Source organism: Vanellus vanellus, assembly GCF_965231255.1.
Source record: "Vanellus vanellus genome assembly, chromosome: 1".
Classification (NCBI taxonomy): domain Eukaryota; kingdom Metazoa; phylum Chordata; class Aves; order Charadriiformes; family Charadriidae; genus Vanellus; species Vanellus vanellus.
This window is the reverse complement of record NC_138905.1, coordinates 205710854-205726169: the sequence shown is the minus strand read 5'-3', so window position 1 is coordinate 205726169 and position 15316 is coordinate 205710854.

Here is a 15316-nt window from a genome sequence, read left to right as displayed (position 1 = left end):
ATCATTCCTGGGCAGTGTTTACAAGGGGTAAAAAAAAAAGCTTCTCTGGTGTTAGGGCAACAGGAACTATACAGAAGAAATTCTTGATATGTGTAATTTAAAAAAAAGAGTCTACTAACCTAATTCTGGGCAGAAGTTTACCGCTTGTCTTCCCTCTGTTCTTGAATCAATGACACCTCTAAGTCTTACCACATATAAACAATCAGACAGAATTATTTTCAGCCCCAAGGACAGACTAACATGGACAACAATTAACTCGTTAAGGAGTACCATTCAGCAGTTATATTCCAGTACCACTGTAGAAACCAGCTTGCCTTTTTTCTCATAGTAAAGGTGACTTTCCATTACTTAATTTCAGACGCCTCAATTCCTTAGGAATTTTCCAAATAACAGTAGCTCTGTGCCTCACAGTCTTCCTCTGACCCAACAACAAAATATGCGTTAATGACTAAAAAAACACCCTAACTGACAACATTTCTGAAATTTTAGTAAACCTGCTAAGTAACATGGTTGCTGCCTAAAATCCTTTGACTTTGAAAATATTTATATGAGTAGAAGAGTTTGCTCTTAGGCTAGAAAAAAATTGAGTAGCACAGGAAAAAAAAAAGAAAAGAGCAATGAAAAGGACACACCAGATTATATGACACTTTCATTTCAATTGGTGACCCAAATATTAGCCCCCTTCTGCTCCAATTTCAATTTCGCTGTGTTATCAAGCATAACACCATTTCAGAGGAACAATACCATCAACACTAAATCTACCACACGTGACAAGCCTACATTTATAAATTATTGTAACACATAAATATTTTCCTGGGAATATCTACGTGTAAATCATAAATCTGAATGTCAAATTTTGTATCTGTATCTCCTCCGTATGACACCTTTTGTCTATACATCTGATGAGCTTAACAGTAATTTTAACAAGGCTTTTGCAGGTAAAACATTTGTGGCTGAAACACTTCAAATTACCCCTGGATATTTTACACAGCAGTACAAGAAGAAAAAAGTCAGTGATTTTGAAAATTTATCTCTTTCTTAAAAAGTCTGTTCACTTTCTGAGGATCTTCCCTACTGTCAAAGAATCTGAATGCTGAAGCTTCTGAAAAACTGGTGATATGGCAGCAAATGTTCAGTGAAGAATTTCTTTTAATTTCAAACTCATTAACTTCCTGAAGCCAACAGTTTTTAAGCAGGAAGCTGGTATTCCATCACTACAAATGTCAGTTATGATCCTGAAAGCAGACAAGATCTCAGTCCACAAGGCAGAAGTTAGAGACGAGAGACAGTGCTGGGCTCCGTGAAAAGAGGCCTATAAATAATACGCAATAAATACAAATGTAGTCTTCTTTTAAAGCTTAGTTCTACAGCTGTGCTCAAAAAGCATGGACCATGAACCACATGATGAATGTGTGTAAATGTTCACTGAGACTTAGAGTAAAGGTCAAAGTATATAATATCACTCAGTCAATCAGTCAAGCGACTGTTTCCGTTGATTTTCACAGATTGCTCTTTGGACACACAGATGTACGATTTAAACCATTTGCTGCCATATGTTATGTAGCATCACAATGGTCCTTCCCCGTACTTCAGCTTTGTGCTTCACATGCCATCTTAGTATCTCATTCTTGAAAAAACAATGAACCATTCTTCATTATATAAACTTTGAGTTCTTCAGAGATAATAGAATTATTTGTATATGAAGTTATATATGTGAATACTTTTACAAGATCAAGACCTTATTGTTTGGGACGTGCAGTATGTGTAAGGTATATTTAAATTGTATGGTTGAACTTGGTCCTACATTTGAGAATATAATACACAAATAGCCAAAGTTTTCAAATTTACGTATTATTATTTCTTAAACTCCTGTTAAAACTAATTGATATGTTGCTTTGATGTGCTGACACTTTGGGAATCATCTTGGGTCAAGGAAATACTAAAGCAAACTGCAGTAAGCCTTGATGATTTGGAAAGCATTCAAGCATGTCTAAATCTATCTCAGCTATCACTGGTTTTGCTATTATCTGTCATCCTTCTCAGCCAGCTCCCACTTCTCTATTTGGATGGGTTTTGTCTCCTATTATAAACTTTTTCAGTGGACCATCCAAACCAGTAAACTTAGTTTCCATCATGTGTACAGTACCTGAAGGAATCTCAGAACTCTAACATTAGTAAGAAGAACAACTTCAAATATCTTGGAATTCAGAGCATTGAATTTCCATACTATTTCTTTTATCCTCTATCTGAGGAAATAGGTCTAAGCTCTTGAGAAAAATTTTTGCTAAAAGTTAAACCAACACTGTATAAGTTTAAGAGCCAAAGAATAACAATGAAAACTGACACTGTTTAAGAGAAAAAGCCACCACCGACTTCCTTGAAATTTTATCTGAATACCAGTTTACTTTCCAATTTGCTGTAGTTTTCAGTAGTTTTTGCATATATGAAGATGGCTATACATCAATATTTCCTCATTCTCTGTCATTACTGAACATTTCTAGAAATACCAAGGGAGAAACACAGCAATTTCGGTTTCACACAAAACAGATAAATATTGAAACTGATAACCTTCCAGACCATTTTCTATTGGTTTCCCGGTAAGTTTGGCACATTGCAAGACTTTTATTTTGCAATTTGACCATGTCTTTAGGTTCAGAATTAGCTCAATATATTTTTTCCCTCGTAAACACAATATATGTCAGTATTTTCCCTCACATGGATCAAGTGCTCTCAAACTGTGAGGTTAGCTTTCCTAACGCAACTTTGATCTCTTCCAGAGCAAGATGTACCAAGCCCAGGGAAAACACTAAACCCAGCATTCATTTTCTCTTACTTTTCTCCATTTGGGATACAACAAACCTAGGAATTTCTAATTTATGATGAATAGAATAGGTGGTTCTGTTTTTTGCCAATTTCCAAGCAGAAGCAAGCTGGCAAAGCAAGAAACAACAGCAGGCATGTACCTCCAGACGTTGTAAACTATCACAACAGTGTGCTATTTCTAGAGAACTATTCGAAAGAAGTTAATCCACGGGTTTGTTTACCTCAGCAGAGGAAACATATTAAGTTGGTTTTATTTTGCAGATTTTTGACTTATGTTTCCAAACTTAATGGCTCTTCTATCAATAAGCCATTCAGTCAACTTTCCAAAGGTATGTGTTGGCTATCAGTTGGGGGGGGGGTGGAATAATTAGGCAGAAAGTTGCTCGTTGCAGGATTTCTGGGAAAGCTGGATTGTCTTCAACTTGGAAATCACATATTTTAAACTGGACTCTCAAGCCAGGTACACAGGTATCCAGATATGGGGTGACAAGTCATGTTAAGGAACAAAGTTTGAAAATAAATCACATAATTAGAATTGCTTCCCCACAGTGGTAGGCCAGACAATATGGATGAAATAAAAGAGAAAGGATTAAAATAATGCATCAGTCTACCTGCTAAAGTGAAGTGTCCCTTATTGAACAATATCTAGTGTTCAATCTGATCTTGTTTTAAGCTCTTTAAAATCAAGGACATATTTGTTCCCTTAGGTCAAGATCCCCAGTTCTCAATTCCCATGTCAATGACATCTTCAGCTGGTGCCAAAGGCAGGTTTTGAATTACAGATAACAAAATATTTTACTAAAAAAGCTAAATGTACTTAATATTTCCCCATTTTCTAAATCTTAACTGTATTTAATAAAGTGTTCTTTATAAAAATATTCTGTATTTGGTAGGAATATTTTTTTTAATCTGGATAAACTAACCAGGTATTACAAATTTTCAGGTGTTCTGATTAATCCCTCCTCTGCTCTATAAAAAATCCCTTCATTTCTTCCCGTAAGCAACACTTGTTTCCTTACTCCGACTTTATCCTGAAAAATGTCATTCTTTAGTTTAGCCAGGACTCACTCTGTCCTATATAAAGGGTGTTTCTGAGCCTTTGCATAAGTTCCTGTTGGCAAAGTAAATTTCACCTTCAGTAAAAAGAGTCCAAAATTTTTTTTGTGTGAGAACCTATTAATTTGTGAATGCGCTTTTACTAGACATTGTGAGTTTTCAAACAACTTTCTGTAGAAATCTGCTTGTTCATGCCAAAAGAAGAAACATACATTTCTTATGTCAGCGCTCATTCTTAAAGATACACCTGCTTATAATTGAAGTTCAGAAGGTTCCCGACTCCTTTAGAGCTGAAGAAATATTTTCTTTTTTCTTTCTTTTTTACTTAAATGTTAATCATGTTACTGGTTTTGGATAACAGTGAAAGATTCGTTTTTCCATACAGGTGGATATAGATGTGTTCAAAAGGCACTCACCATCACAAGGAAAATTTAAGAAAAGACAAGTACAGTTTCTAATATAATCTTTAAGTAAGCATTAATGAAGCTTGAGGAATACCTTTTTCTCAGTTTGACAGTCAGTAGTTACCCTGTTGGAGCAGGTTTTTTTACTGCTAAGTGCTATGCTATGCAAGAAGAAAAGCCGTACGATATATGCAGCTAAGCCAGTAAAATCAAGCACTTAGAACTGTGGAAATCAAGGAACTGGAGCTGCATTTGTAATTTTTTTTGCCCTTTTAGCCATACATTATTTATCATAAACTGTCATTACACAATTACTTTGAACACAACTCAATTCTTATTTGGAGTGTAGTCATTACTTGAGTGAGTAAATGTTTAGTGGCAAACTTCAAACAATTTTTTCATACAGGAACCTTTACAGAAATGGAGAGATCTGAGGAATATACTACAATGATGCATTGGCCAATAACATTAGGAAACACTGAATTTTAAATATTCTCCCACATCAAATGCCCTTGAATATATATACCATTTATTTATATGACCCATCAAGCATCCTTTCTCTAGGGCTGCTGTTTCTCCTTCTGGGACTATACTGTAGCCTAAATTCCAAAAATGTCAAAAGATGTTGAATGTGGAAATCCGCGCTGCTCGGTGCTCCTGGTAGCCCTCAGTACTGCGAGGCAGTCTATAACGGGTGGAAATGAAGGAGACATTTCATCTTGTGCACACAGAACAGCATAATAAATGCATAATAAATGCAAAGACATTTTCCTTCAGGATGTTTCCTTCAGAAACAATTTGTTCTGTATAATCTAATAAAATCTACGAAAGAATTAAAGAAAAGGTAGAAAGCCTACTGAATGTAACGATGAAGATATGAAGAGGGATTCAGAGATTTTACTGGCTGGAGACTTGGCACAACATGTATACACACACACACACACAAACCCTTAATTCAAAAATGAAAGGAGGAGTGAAGAACAGTTAGCAAAATTCCCTAAAAGCTTTTCTAGTAAGTAGCATAAAATGACAGATTCTTACATTAATGACAGCATTCCTATATTGTTTCATAAAGCTGTTAAACGTATTGCCGTTAATACCTAAACTTGTGCAAAAACGCACGTCACTTCACAAGTTTTCTTACGGGTTTTCTTTTTAGCGTTCTCTGCACATCGTGAAGCGATCAGCTGGGAACCGGTAAGCCGCCACAGAGGAACACGTGAGCATACACAGATGCACAGAGGGGAATTACCGACACCTCTTTCCAAGATGGTACCTGCCGCTGCCGTCTCCGTCACCGACCGTGTCTTGGTCTCGCTGTACGCACGGGGTGTTGGTGCCCGGGTGCTGGGACAGGGGGCTGCACGGGCTGCTGTGAGGAGAAGCCGGTTCCAGCTGGTTTCACCCGGTTCCAGCCCACCCCAACGGCCCCACCACAGGGCACCGCTGAGCCCCTCAGGCAAGATGGCGCCCCCCCTGGGAAAGCATATTTAAGAAAGGGCAAAACACCTCATGGTGGTGCGAGGGGTGAGGAAAAGACGTGAGGAAACAGCCCTGTAGACACCAAGGTCAGTGAAGAAGGAGGGGAGGAGGCGCTCCAGGCACCTGCAGCCTGTGGAGAGCCTGCGGTGGAGAAGGTGCCCACGCTGCGGTCGTGGAGGACCTCCACGCCACAGCAGGTGGTTGTGTCCTGAAGAAAGCTGCCACCATGGAGAGCCCACAGTGGAGCAGGGGAAAAGCGTGAAGAGGGAGGAGCAGCATAGAGGAGCTGTTATGGACTGACCACAACCCTCACCCCCCATTATTCTCCAAAAGCAACGTTTTAGGAAGTCTCTCCCTATGAATTTTGTTTACTCTCAAGCTAACTAGACCAATATTTTTTACTATATTTGATAAAGAAAAATACATTAATACACTTCACACTGACCTCTCCAAGAACGTTTCCTTTTTATCAGGTGTACCCAATAACACTCGTAAGTCTAATTTTTCCTCTCAGAAACCTGTTAGACATCTCAGGTAAAGAATTCTTACAAATATTTAATACATGTAATATTTGTCACGCATTTTCAGAAGTCATCTATATTTCTTGCAATTAATGGGTTTTAATTAAATCTTTCCAGAAACATCTGATTACAGATCAAATCATAATTTGTGAAAGTTAAAAAGAAAGTTCCAAATACTCGGCTGTCGAGTAGCAGAAAATTGCCAGTGAAATCTAAGGAAATAATTGGTTTTTAAACTTCTTCACACTTTTCAGTGTTTCTTGAGTATATCTTAAGACATAATTAGAAAGAAAACTACATATGTCTCAATTTGTCTCAATTTGTGCTATCCTCGAAACTTCTGATCTGGGCTGGATGCTACAGCAAACTATTCTTGGCAGCATTGGCTTAGTAAGTCCTGCTTTTCCTAACCCGTGCGATGGATTTTCAGAGCCCTCCCCGTGCTTCACGCTAGCACAGGGATCGGCTACTTGCATTTCAAGTATCTATTTTAAAACTAACTTGGTATCTCTAACCTACACCAGTGTCACAGAAATAACTGCCACCTAGACCTAGCCAAAGATTATTTGGTTGCATATGACATGACAGCTGCCGTTGATTCTATCTTAATATCATTAACCTATGAAAATACTTTCAACATAACTGCAGCCCGCCACGCTGAACTTCATAAAGTAGCTCAAATCATTGTTTGCTGCAGGTCATTATGAAACTAGTAAACAGACTATTTAACAATGATGCTAATGTAAATTTTCCATGACAGCAGTCACTGGTATCCTGCTGACAAACGATAATGTCATTGCAACGTGTCCTTAGAGCTCAGTAATTACTGCTGTATTCATAAGTGTATTTGGCTGGAAGTTTACCTGATCTGAATGTAAAACCTCTCAGTGAAGTTTACGCGGGCTAGGTGTGTCAGGTGCATGTACAACATGAATACGTTTGAAATACCTCTAAAGAAATAGTCTATTCATTTGGGGCATTACACTTTCTTCTTTCCGCCACTCAAGATTCTTCGTGAAATACTGCATTGTTAAACTATTGCTTTAGCTTCTTAGCTTACAAGATACTGCGGTAAAAAAAAAATTTCAACGAACAAAAAGTGAAATGCTTCCAAAGAACTGCAATAAACTAGATTTAAGTGTGCCCTGCCTACCTGCATGAAACAGGTTTTTGTTCTTTCAAACACCACTACCATATTTTGAAGCGTAGTTTTAGGATGGTGATGCTTTCAAGCTGCTTTTAAACCTTCTAAACTATTTGAAGGACAACATCTGAATTTTAGTAGTTGATATCTAATATTTCTAAATGAGTTTTATACATTAAAGTGTCCACGACCTGATTAAGTTTACCTCCAAGTAGATTAAGAAATAAATAACACTGTATTTGAAGCATCAATGATTACATAGGAGTCATATAAGATGGGAATAGTCTCAGAAAACAAGAAATCATGTATCTTTAAAAGAGGGATAATGGGGAATCCAAAGAAAACAGAATGCTTCGCCTAACTAGGGGCTACAGAAAAATGGAATAGGTGTGTGAGTGGTGAACTTACAAGCACCTGAAGAGTAATAAAAACAGCCAATATGGATTTTTCAAGAACAAACTATACCAACCCAGGCTAATCTCCTTCTTGGACAGGATAACTGCAATAGTGATTAAGACTAAGAAAAAAAATTGCCGTATCTTGAGTACAGTAAGATTTTTAATATTTTTCCATATTAAATTCCCACAGGAAAATGAGGGAAATGTCATCTATATGAATAAAACCATAAAGACAGTGTGTGACTGCTTGAAAAGCTCTTCTCAAAGAATAGTTATCAGTACCAAATGGGGATTTTCTTTCAAGCTGGTTCCCTCAGAGATTCCAGGCCCAACTCTGTTCAATGTTTTCATTAAAAATATGCATTACAAAGTAAATGGATAAAATGTGTAAATGAAACCAGGATGTGTTAGGGTTACAGAAGTCTGGAGAAGAACTTCAGAATTCAAAATTGTCATGATAAAGACATAACCCAGAAATTAAAAAAAAATGAAGTTTAGAGCACAATAACGAGTAAGGAAAAACGAATACTTAAAATGCCAAATGAGGAAAAAGGATCTGCAAGTTTAAGTGTAGTAGAAATTACCTCTGAGTAAACAGTGCAGCACTACTGCAAAGAAAGGAAAGGGAAAATCTCGTGTTGTCAAGAATTTTGCAGGTAAGATATGGGTGAGAATCCTTTTCTTCTACTTGTTTCCAGGGAGAATGCAGCTGAAGCAGTGTGAGCAGTCTTCAGTGCCACACTCCGAAACACACGTAGTCACTCTGAAAAGAATACAGCAGAAAACACTAAGAAAGAGAAAAGGCCTGAGAACACATTAGCCATGAGGGAATACTGCACAAAAAGGGTTTATTTTAGTCTAGGCAGGTAAAGATTTGATAAATCTTCCAGGATGTGGAAGATTGTTAATAGGAAAGACGATGATCGATTGTTAGCAATTCTTCATGAGAAAGAAAGATAAAAAGAGCCCAGCTTAACTTGCAGTAAAGACTATATAGGTCATATATTAAGAAAAAAATTGAGAGGAAAAAAGCTTGAACAGGACACCCTCAGAAAGTCTTTTGGCAGAAATTCTAAAAAAAATGTACCAGATATAAAAATCTCGGTGGGAAGCTGTAGCGTATTTGATCCTTCCCCAGTGCCAGGGGACTGGGCTATGTAACCTTTGGAAATCTATTCCATCCCTGCATTTCTAATTCAATGACCACATGATGTGCTTTAGCAAGGACCATTTATGGATTTTTTTTAAAAGAGTGCTCTAAGTGACATAAGGTTAGATAATTTCACCCTTTCCCAGAGGGGTATTTTCTTCCCCAAAAGGCACCCCTGCTTCCCTTGCGCTTACTTACAGATTACAGTGCTATTCAGCACAGATAAAGACAGAAGAATTTGCTATAAAATGTATTTTTATAAATTTGTCTACATGAATGATTAGGACAAAATCTGACCTGTTTCAAAAGATGCTCTGTGAATAATCTTTTTATGAATAATCCCCAGCTTCACAGAGTGTGAATCACTGTGTATTAAATATTAAATAAATCAGCATCTTTAAAATTAATTGCTTTTAAGGGATTTCGGTGCTAGATGAGATCATTACAGCACTGATTTGCTTCATATAACTTCACCTATTAATGTAACAGACATACCCACCTTGATGTTGGTTAGGACAACTCATCTTCACTACATATTTTTTAAAGAAAATATAACTGGATAAAATCAGACGTGTTTTGACTACAAGGATAGTTGTAGGAATATACACTTTGGAATAAATACCAGGTATGCTTACAGCACTTAAGGCATCAAAGACTGTTCTGATTTTCTAGGAAAACAGATTCTAGTTCTACAAACACGTAGCGTGTGGCTATAGCTGAACAGCAGCAATTATCCAATCTGCAGCTCTTGAGGTGTGGGGGACGGGTGCTGGAAGCCTGCTAGAGCTGAGGCAAACAGACAGATTTATTTGAGATAAACTTTAACCCTACCATAGAGAAAATAATAAAACTTTTTAACACAGAAAGGCCAAAACTGCGGGCTGAAAATACATCTCCTAATGCAGGCAATATTGTATGAGCTCTAATTAAAGTGAAAATTAAGCAGAAAATAGAGTCTGTGTGCGTGTGTGTGTGTTAAGAAAAGCATTAAATTGCTTGATCATTTTTTCCCCAGAGCTGAGAAATAGTTTCATGTAAATAACTACTGCTTTGATATAAAGGTATAGACGGTATGATGGCAGCATATTTCTCTCTCAAACATGCAGATACAGGTCTGTTAGAAACTGGGAAACGTAAGACTAGATCACAGGACACAGGTTAAAAGTATCATTGTTATTGGCAATAATCCTCAACAAAATGAATTTTTACGAGCAATTTACTGTATCAAACTGCAGTTACATTCTTTAAGTATAATTTTGTAGAAACAGCATCGAAGGTTTCCTGGTTATTATGCTTGAAAGATTTTTTATCAAATTTGCTTCACTTCATGAGCTAAAAAGACAGGGTGGTAGCTTCTTCTCAGCAATTTCACCATCCCCTTTCTCCCCTTAGATCGGGAATTCAGACTTGTCCTTTTGCTCATCCAACATCACTGATACTGAGGAGCTGATGTGGTACTGCGCACAAGCCACAGAGAAACCAGCTCACCCTTCCACATGTATGGCAGCACTAGGGAGGTGAAGAAGATAAATGAGCTAAAAAACTGCAACAAAAGTGAACTTTGGGTTTTTTTTTGGGGGACACACGTTGGTTTTTTTACAGGAAATTACAATTAGGTCAATACAGCAAGCTGCTCCAGGTAGTGAACAGATGTCATTCTTTATACTGTTCTGACATCTTCCTCACTCTGCCGCTTAGATTATGTCACAGAAGTTATAGCAAAACCTCCCCCAATACCTGTTGGAGTGACAAAAAAGCAGGGCACAAGCAATCCAGGAAGTTCTTGGAATGCTTCAATGACAACCTCCTTCTCCAAGTGAGAGAGGAGCAAACAAGGAGAGGAGCTATGCTGGACCTTGTCCTTACCAACAAGGAGGGGCTGGTAGGGACTGTGAAGCTCAAGGGCAGCCTCGGCTGCAGTGACCATGAAATGGTGGAGTTCAAGATCCGTAGGGCGGCAAGGAGGGTGTGCAGAAAGCTCACTGCTCTGGACTTCAGAAGAGCTGACTTTGGCCTCTTCAGGGGTGTGCTTGGCAGAGTAAAATGGGATAAGGCCCTGGGGGGGAGGGAGCCCAAGAAAGCTGATTAGTATTCAAGGATCACCTCCTCCAAGCTCAGGAGCGATGCATCCCAACAAAGAGGAAGTCAGGCAAAAAAGCCAGGAGGCCTGCATGGATGAACAAGGAGCTCCTGGACACACTCAAAAGCAAAAAGGAGGCCTACAGAGGGTGGAAGCAAGGACAGGCAGCCTGGGAGGACTGGAGAGAAACTGTCGGAGCAGCCAGGGATCTGGTTAGGCAAGCTAAAGCCCAGACAGAGGTAAATCTGGCCAGGGACACTAAAAGCAACAAGAAAAGCTTCTTAGGTACGTCAGTGATAAAAGGAAGACTAGGGAAGATGTGGGCCCTCTCTGGAAGGAAACAGGAGACCTGGTCACCCAGGGTATGGAGAAGGCAGAGGTACTCAACGACTTTTTTCCCCTCACTCTCCACTGGCAAGTGCTGTAGCCACAGTGCCCAAGTCGCAGAAGGCAAAGGCAGGGACTGAGAGAATGAAGAACCGCACACTGTAGGTGAAGATCAAGTATGAGACCATCTAAGGAACCTGAAGGTACACAAATCCATGGGACCTGATGAAATCCATCCGCGGGTCCTAAGGGAGCTGGCAGATGAAGTTGCTAAGCCACTTTCCATTATATTTGAAAAGTCAAGGTAGTCTGGTGAAGTTCCCACTGACTGGAAAAGGGGAAATGTAACCCTGTTTTCAAAAAGGGAAAAAAGGGAGATCCAGGGAACTACAGCCCAGTCAGACTGGAAGAGGGTAGATTTAGATTACATATCAGGAAGAAATTTTTCACTCTGAGGGTGGTGAGGCACTGGAACAGGTTGCCCAGAGAAGTCGTGGATGTCCCATCCCTGGAGGTGTTCAAGGCCAAGTTGGATGGGGCTTTGATCAATCTGGTCTAGTGGATGGTGTCCTTTCCCATGGCAGGGGGGTTGGAACTAGATGGTCATTAAGGTCCCTTCCAACTTATGCTATTCTATGATGTTATGATTCTATGATTTTGAGAACTGGTAAGAAAATGAAAAATAATTTCCATTAACTGTTGGTGAAAAAAGGAAAAAAAAAAAAGGTTTGGGGGGAAATTTTACTTTTTTTTAATGGAAATAGTGTGATATTTTGACTTTTTTGACTTCCAAAGAAGCTTTCTTTTTCATTTAGGGAAAAACAATTTTTATTCATAATAATAATTCACATTCCAAATATCTGTAATTATCTTAGGTCGAGTTCCAGTTTCCTGATGATTTTCTTCTGTTTTCTTCCCATCTTATTCCACACTGAATTCAGTTTCACTGCAGTTTTCAACCATGGCGGGCTGTGTTGTTACTGCAGCTGTTGTTTACTTAGAAGGTATAGAATCAACAACCTACTCCAGTTAAAAAAGGCAATATTTAAGTACTGCATGATATGGAGAGGCCATATACATGACTCCAATGCATAGTGGAGGCACATATGGGTGAATAGCCTTTCTAAACCTGTACCCTCCCTTTCAGGGCATGAGCAGGTTGGCCAGACTTTGCAGCGTGGGTGATTACCAGCCAGACGCCTCAAATATACCCAGCGGAACCCGTCCTTTGCTACTTTAGAAAAGTACTCACTCTAACGAGTAAGTATAAAGACAAGAATGAAATACACTTATTTTAAACATTATTTCATGTAAACTTACTGGCAGTTGGTCTAACTCGTACAGGACCTAGAAGTCTGGCAATAATTCACTTCCAATTTAGAAATTATTATAAACGATGGGCAGAAACCAGCATTAGCGAAAGTTGATCTTTTTTCACTGTATAAACAAGGCCAGATGGGCTCAGGTGGAATGCATTTAAGTTGGTGCATTTTCCCCACACGCACACCTCTAATTGATGAGGAAATTGCCCCATCCTTCAGAATTGCCTGGCATTTACTACTGCAATAAGCTGTACTTAGGAAAGAAACATTGCTTCAAATTTTCATACTTTTTCAGGTACATCCCGTGATGCAGCCCAGGTTATAAATCTGGGCCAGAAGAAACCTATTACACCATTAAAAATGTAACGAAGATGAGATCAAATTTAAAGAGCGTAGATTCCAATTTTGCTCTTGTATCAAATTCTCAGGGACTTAAACTGTCTGGGAAGTATTGCAAAAGAATCTCACAATACTAATTGATTGAGCAATAAAATGGCAGATGAAATTCCATATAAAAAAAAAAAACTACAAACCAACAAAGCAGTGCACATGGGAAAAATAACCTTAACTATACATACACGATGAAAAGCTCTAAATTAGCTATTACCACTCAGAAAAGAGATCCTGAAGTCTTTGTGGCTAGCTTCCTGAAAACATTGTCTGCGTGCTCAGAGGGAAGGGAAATGGCGTTTTAGGAACAATTAGGAAAGGAAATGATTAAATTAAAAACCAGTTTTACACCTGAAAAAAATGTGTCCTATTCTGTGTCCTATTTTTCAGAAAGCCATAAGAAGAAGCAGAGAGAATAGTGGCAAGGAAGACTGATACATATTATAGACTATAGGATATAGGAGGACAGAATAGATAGAGTATGATTTTTCATATTTGAAGAGGTGACCGAAGGGTGATATTAAAAGGTATACAAAACTATGGATGACATGGCATGGTACATGATTTTTACCTCTTCTTTCTGCCAGGGAATGGTCAATATAAAATGAGGTTTAAAACAGATTTAACTACTTTCTTAGAATGGGATTATAGAGCCCATCTGCATAGGATGTGGTGGACACTGGAAGTAATATAAGGAAATAACAACTGCAGGCAACTCTTCAACACGAGGATCTCAATGATATCTTCAGTTTAGAAACCTTAAAGGCCTGGCTGTCAGGAGGTGAGAGCACTCAGCAAGGAAGAACCTCTCCGAAGTCCCTTCAAGTTTAAACGAAAGACTGCTCAGCTTCTCATACTCTTCCCCATTAAACCACTATCAGTTAATATTACACATAGGGTACTTTTCTAAATGGACATTAAGTCTAACTTAACATGGCAGCTCTTAATTATATTAGTGTTAACACATTTTTCTCAAACTGAAATAATCCTGACTGATATCAGCATGATTTAAAGCATAATCAGGATTTTTTTGCTTTCTGCAGGATGACCACAATAACCTCTCCTTTCATGGCCAAGGTCTCTTACCATATAGAATTATAGAATCACTTTAATTTCTGAAGGCTGATAAGTTTGCAACGAATGATGTTAGCATACAGCGCGGTGGAAAGGAGTGGGCCAGTGGGTGAATTTATTCAAAGCCTAATGACTTGTACAACACTTGTTCAGTATCAACATAACACTCTTGATGAGAAGCACTAGTAAAAATAATTACCTGGTTTGTCTACCCTAGAATGAAAAATAAGTCAATAAGAACGAAAATGCGAGAAAACACTGTAAACCGATTTCCTGAAAATCAGTTCTGGTGCCCTGCTAATCCATTCAGTACTGCCGGTATCACTTCAAGAAGTGATGTGAGACCATGCCAAAGGGTGGAGTGTAAAAAATTTTACATAGATGATTTGGTTTTTATTTACATTTTATTGCCCAGAAGTGCTAAGCACTTCACAAAAGACATAGCCTTGTCCCAGAGTTTACAGTCTAATGGATCTATTTGACAGATATGTGAGCTACAACATTTCATAAGGCAAGAAAGGACTAAGAAAGGACAGAGTGTTGAGTCAATTGTTTGCTCCATCATTCATTTATTGCTGAAGCATTTCCAGTGACCGCACAGTGAAAGCCGCAATGAGAACTGCATTTGAAGCAAGACTAATCCAAATGACCGAATCCAGTTTTGGGATGGAACTCTGTGCCCAGATGGTTGTGCCATGGGGAGCCTTTGTGGTGCAGACATTTGCCTGCTCCGAAGGAGCTCATTTAGCAGCGCTGGCACACAGGCCAGGGTCAGGGTGTTGTCTGTTTTCGTGCTCTCACTGCCTCAGTGCACCTGGAACCCGGTGGGGAGGGGGGGTGGTGGATCTTTATTTCCATGTCTCTTCGTAGTGAAATTGCTCTTCTCTTTCCCTTTCCTCCTCTCTGTACCCCCAGTTGTCTCAACCTAGCCTTGATAATCAGCACAGCTTCCCTTTCCCCCTTCCTCACTCAAGTCCTCTTCTCCCTCTGACAGTTACATGTCTGCAGACACGTAACGACATGCCTCTCTAATAGATTGTGTAGCTGGGATTTGCATTTTGGTTGCAAGAACATACAAGTATGAATCAAAGCTGCTATTTCAGCATGTGGGTATTTATCAGCATATGTGCATCACAAACTCCGTC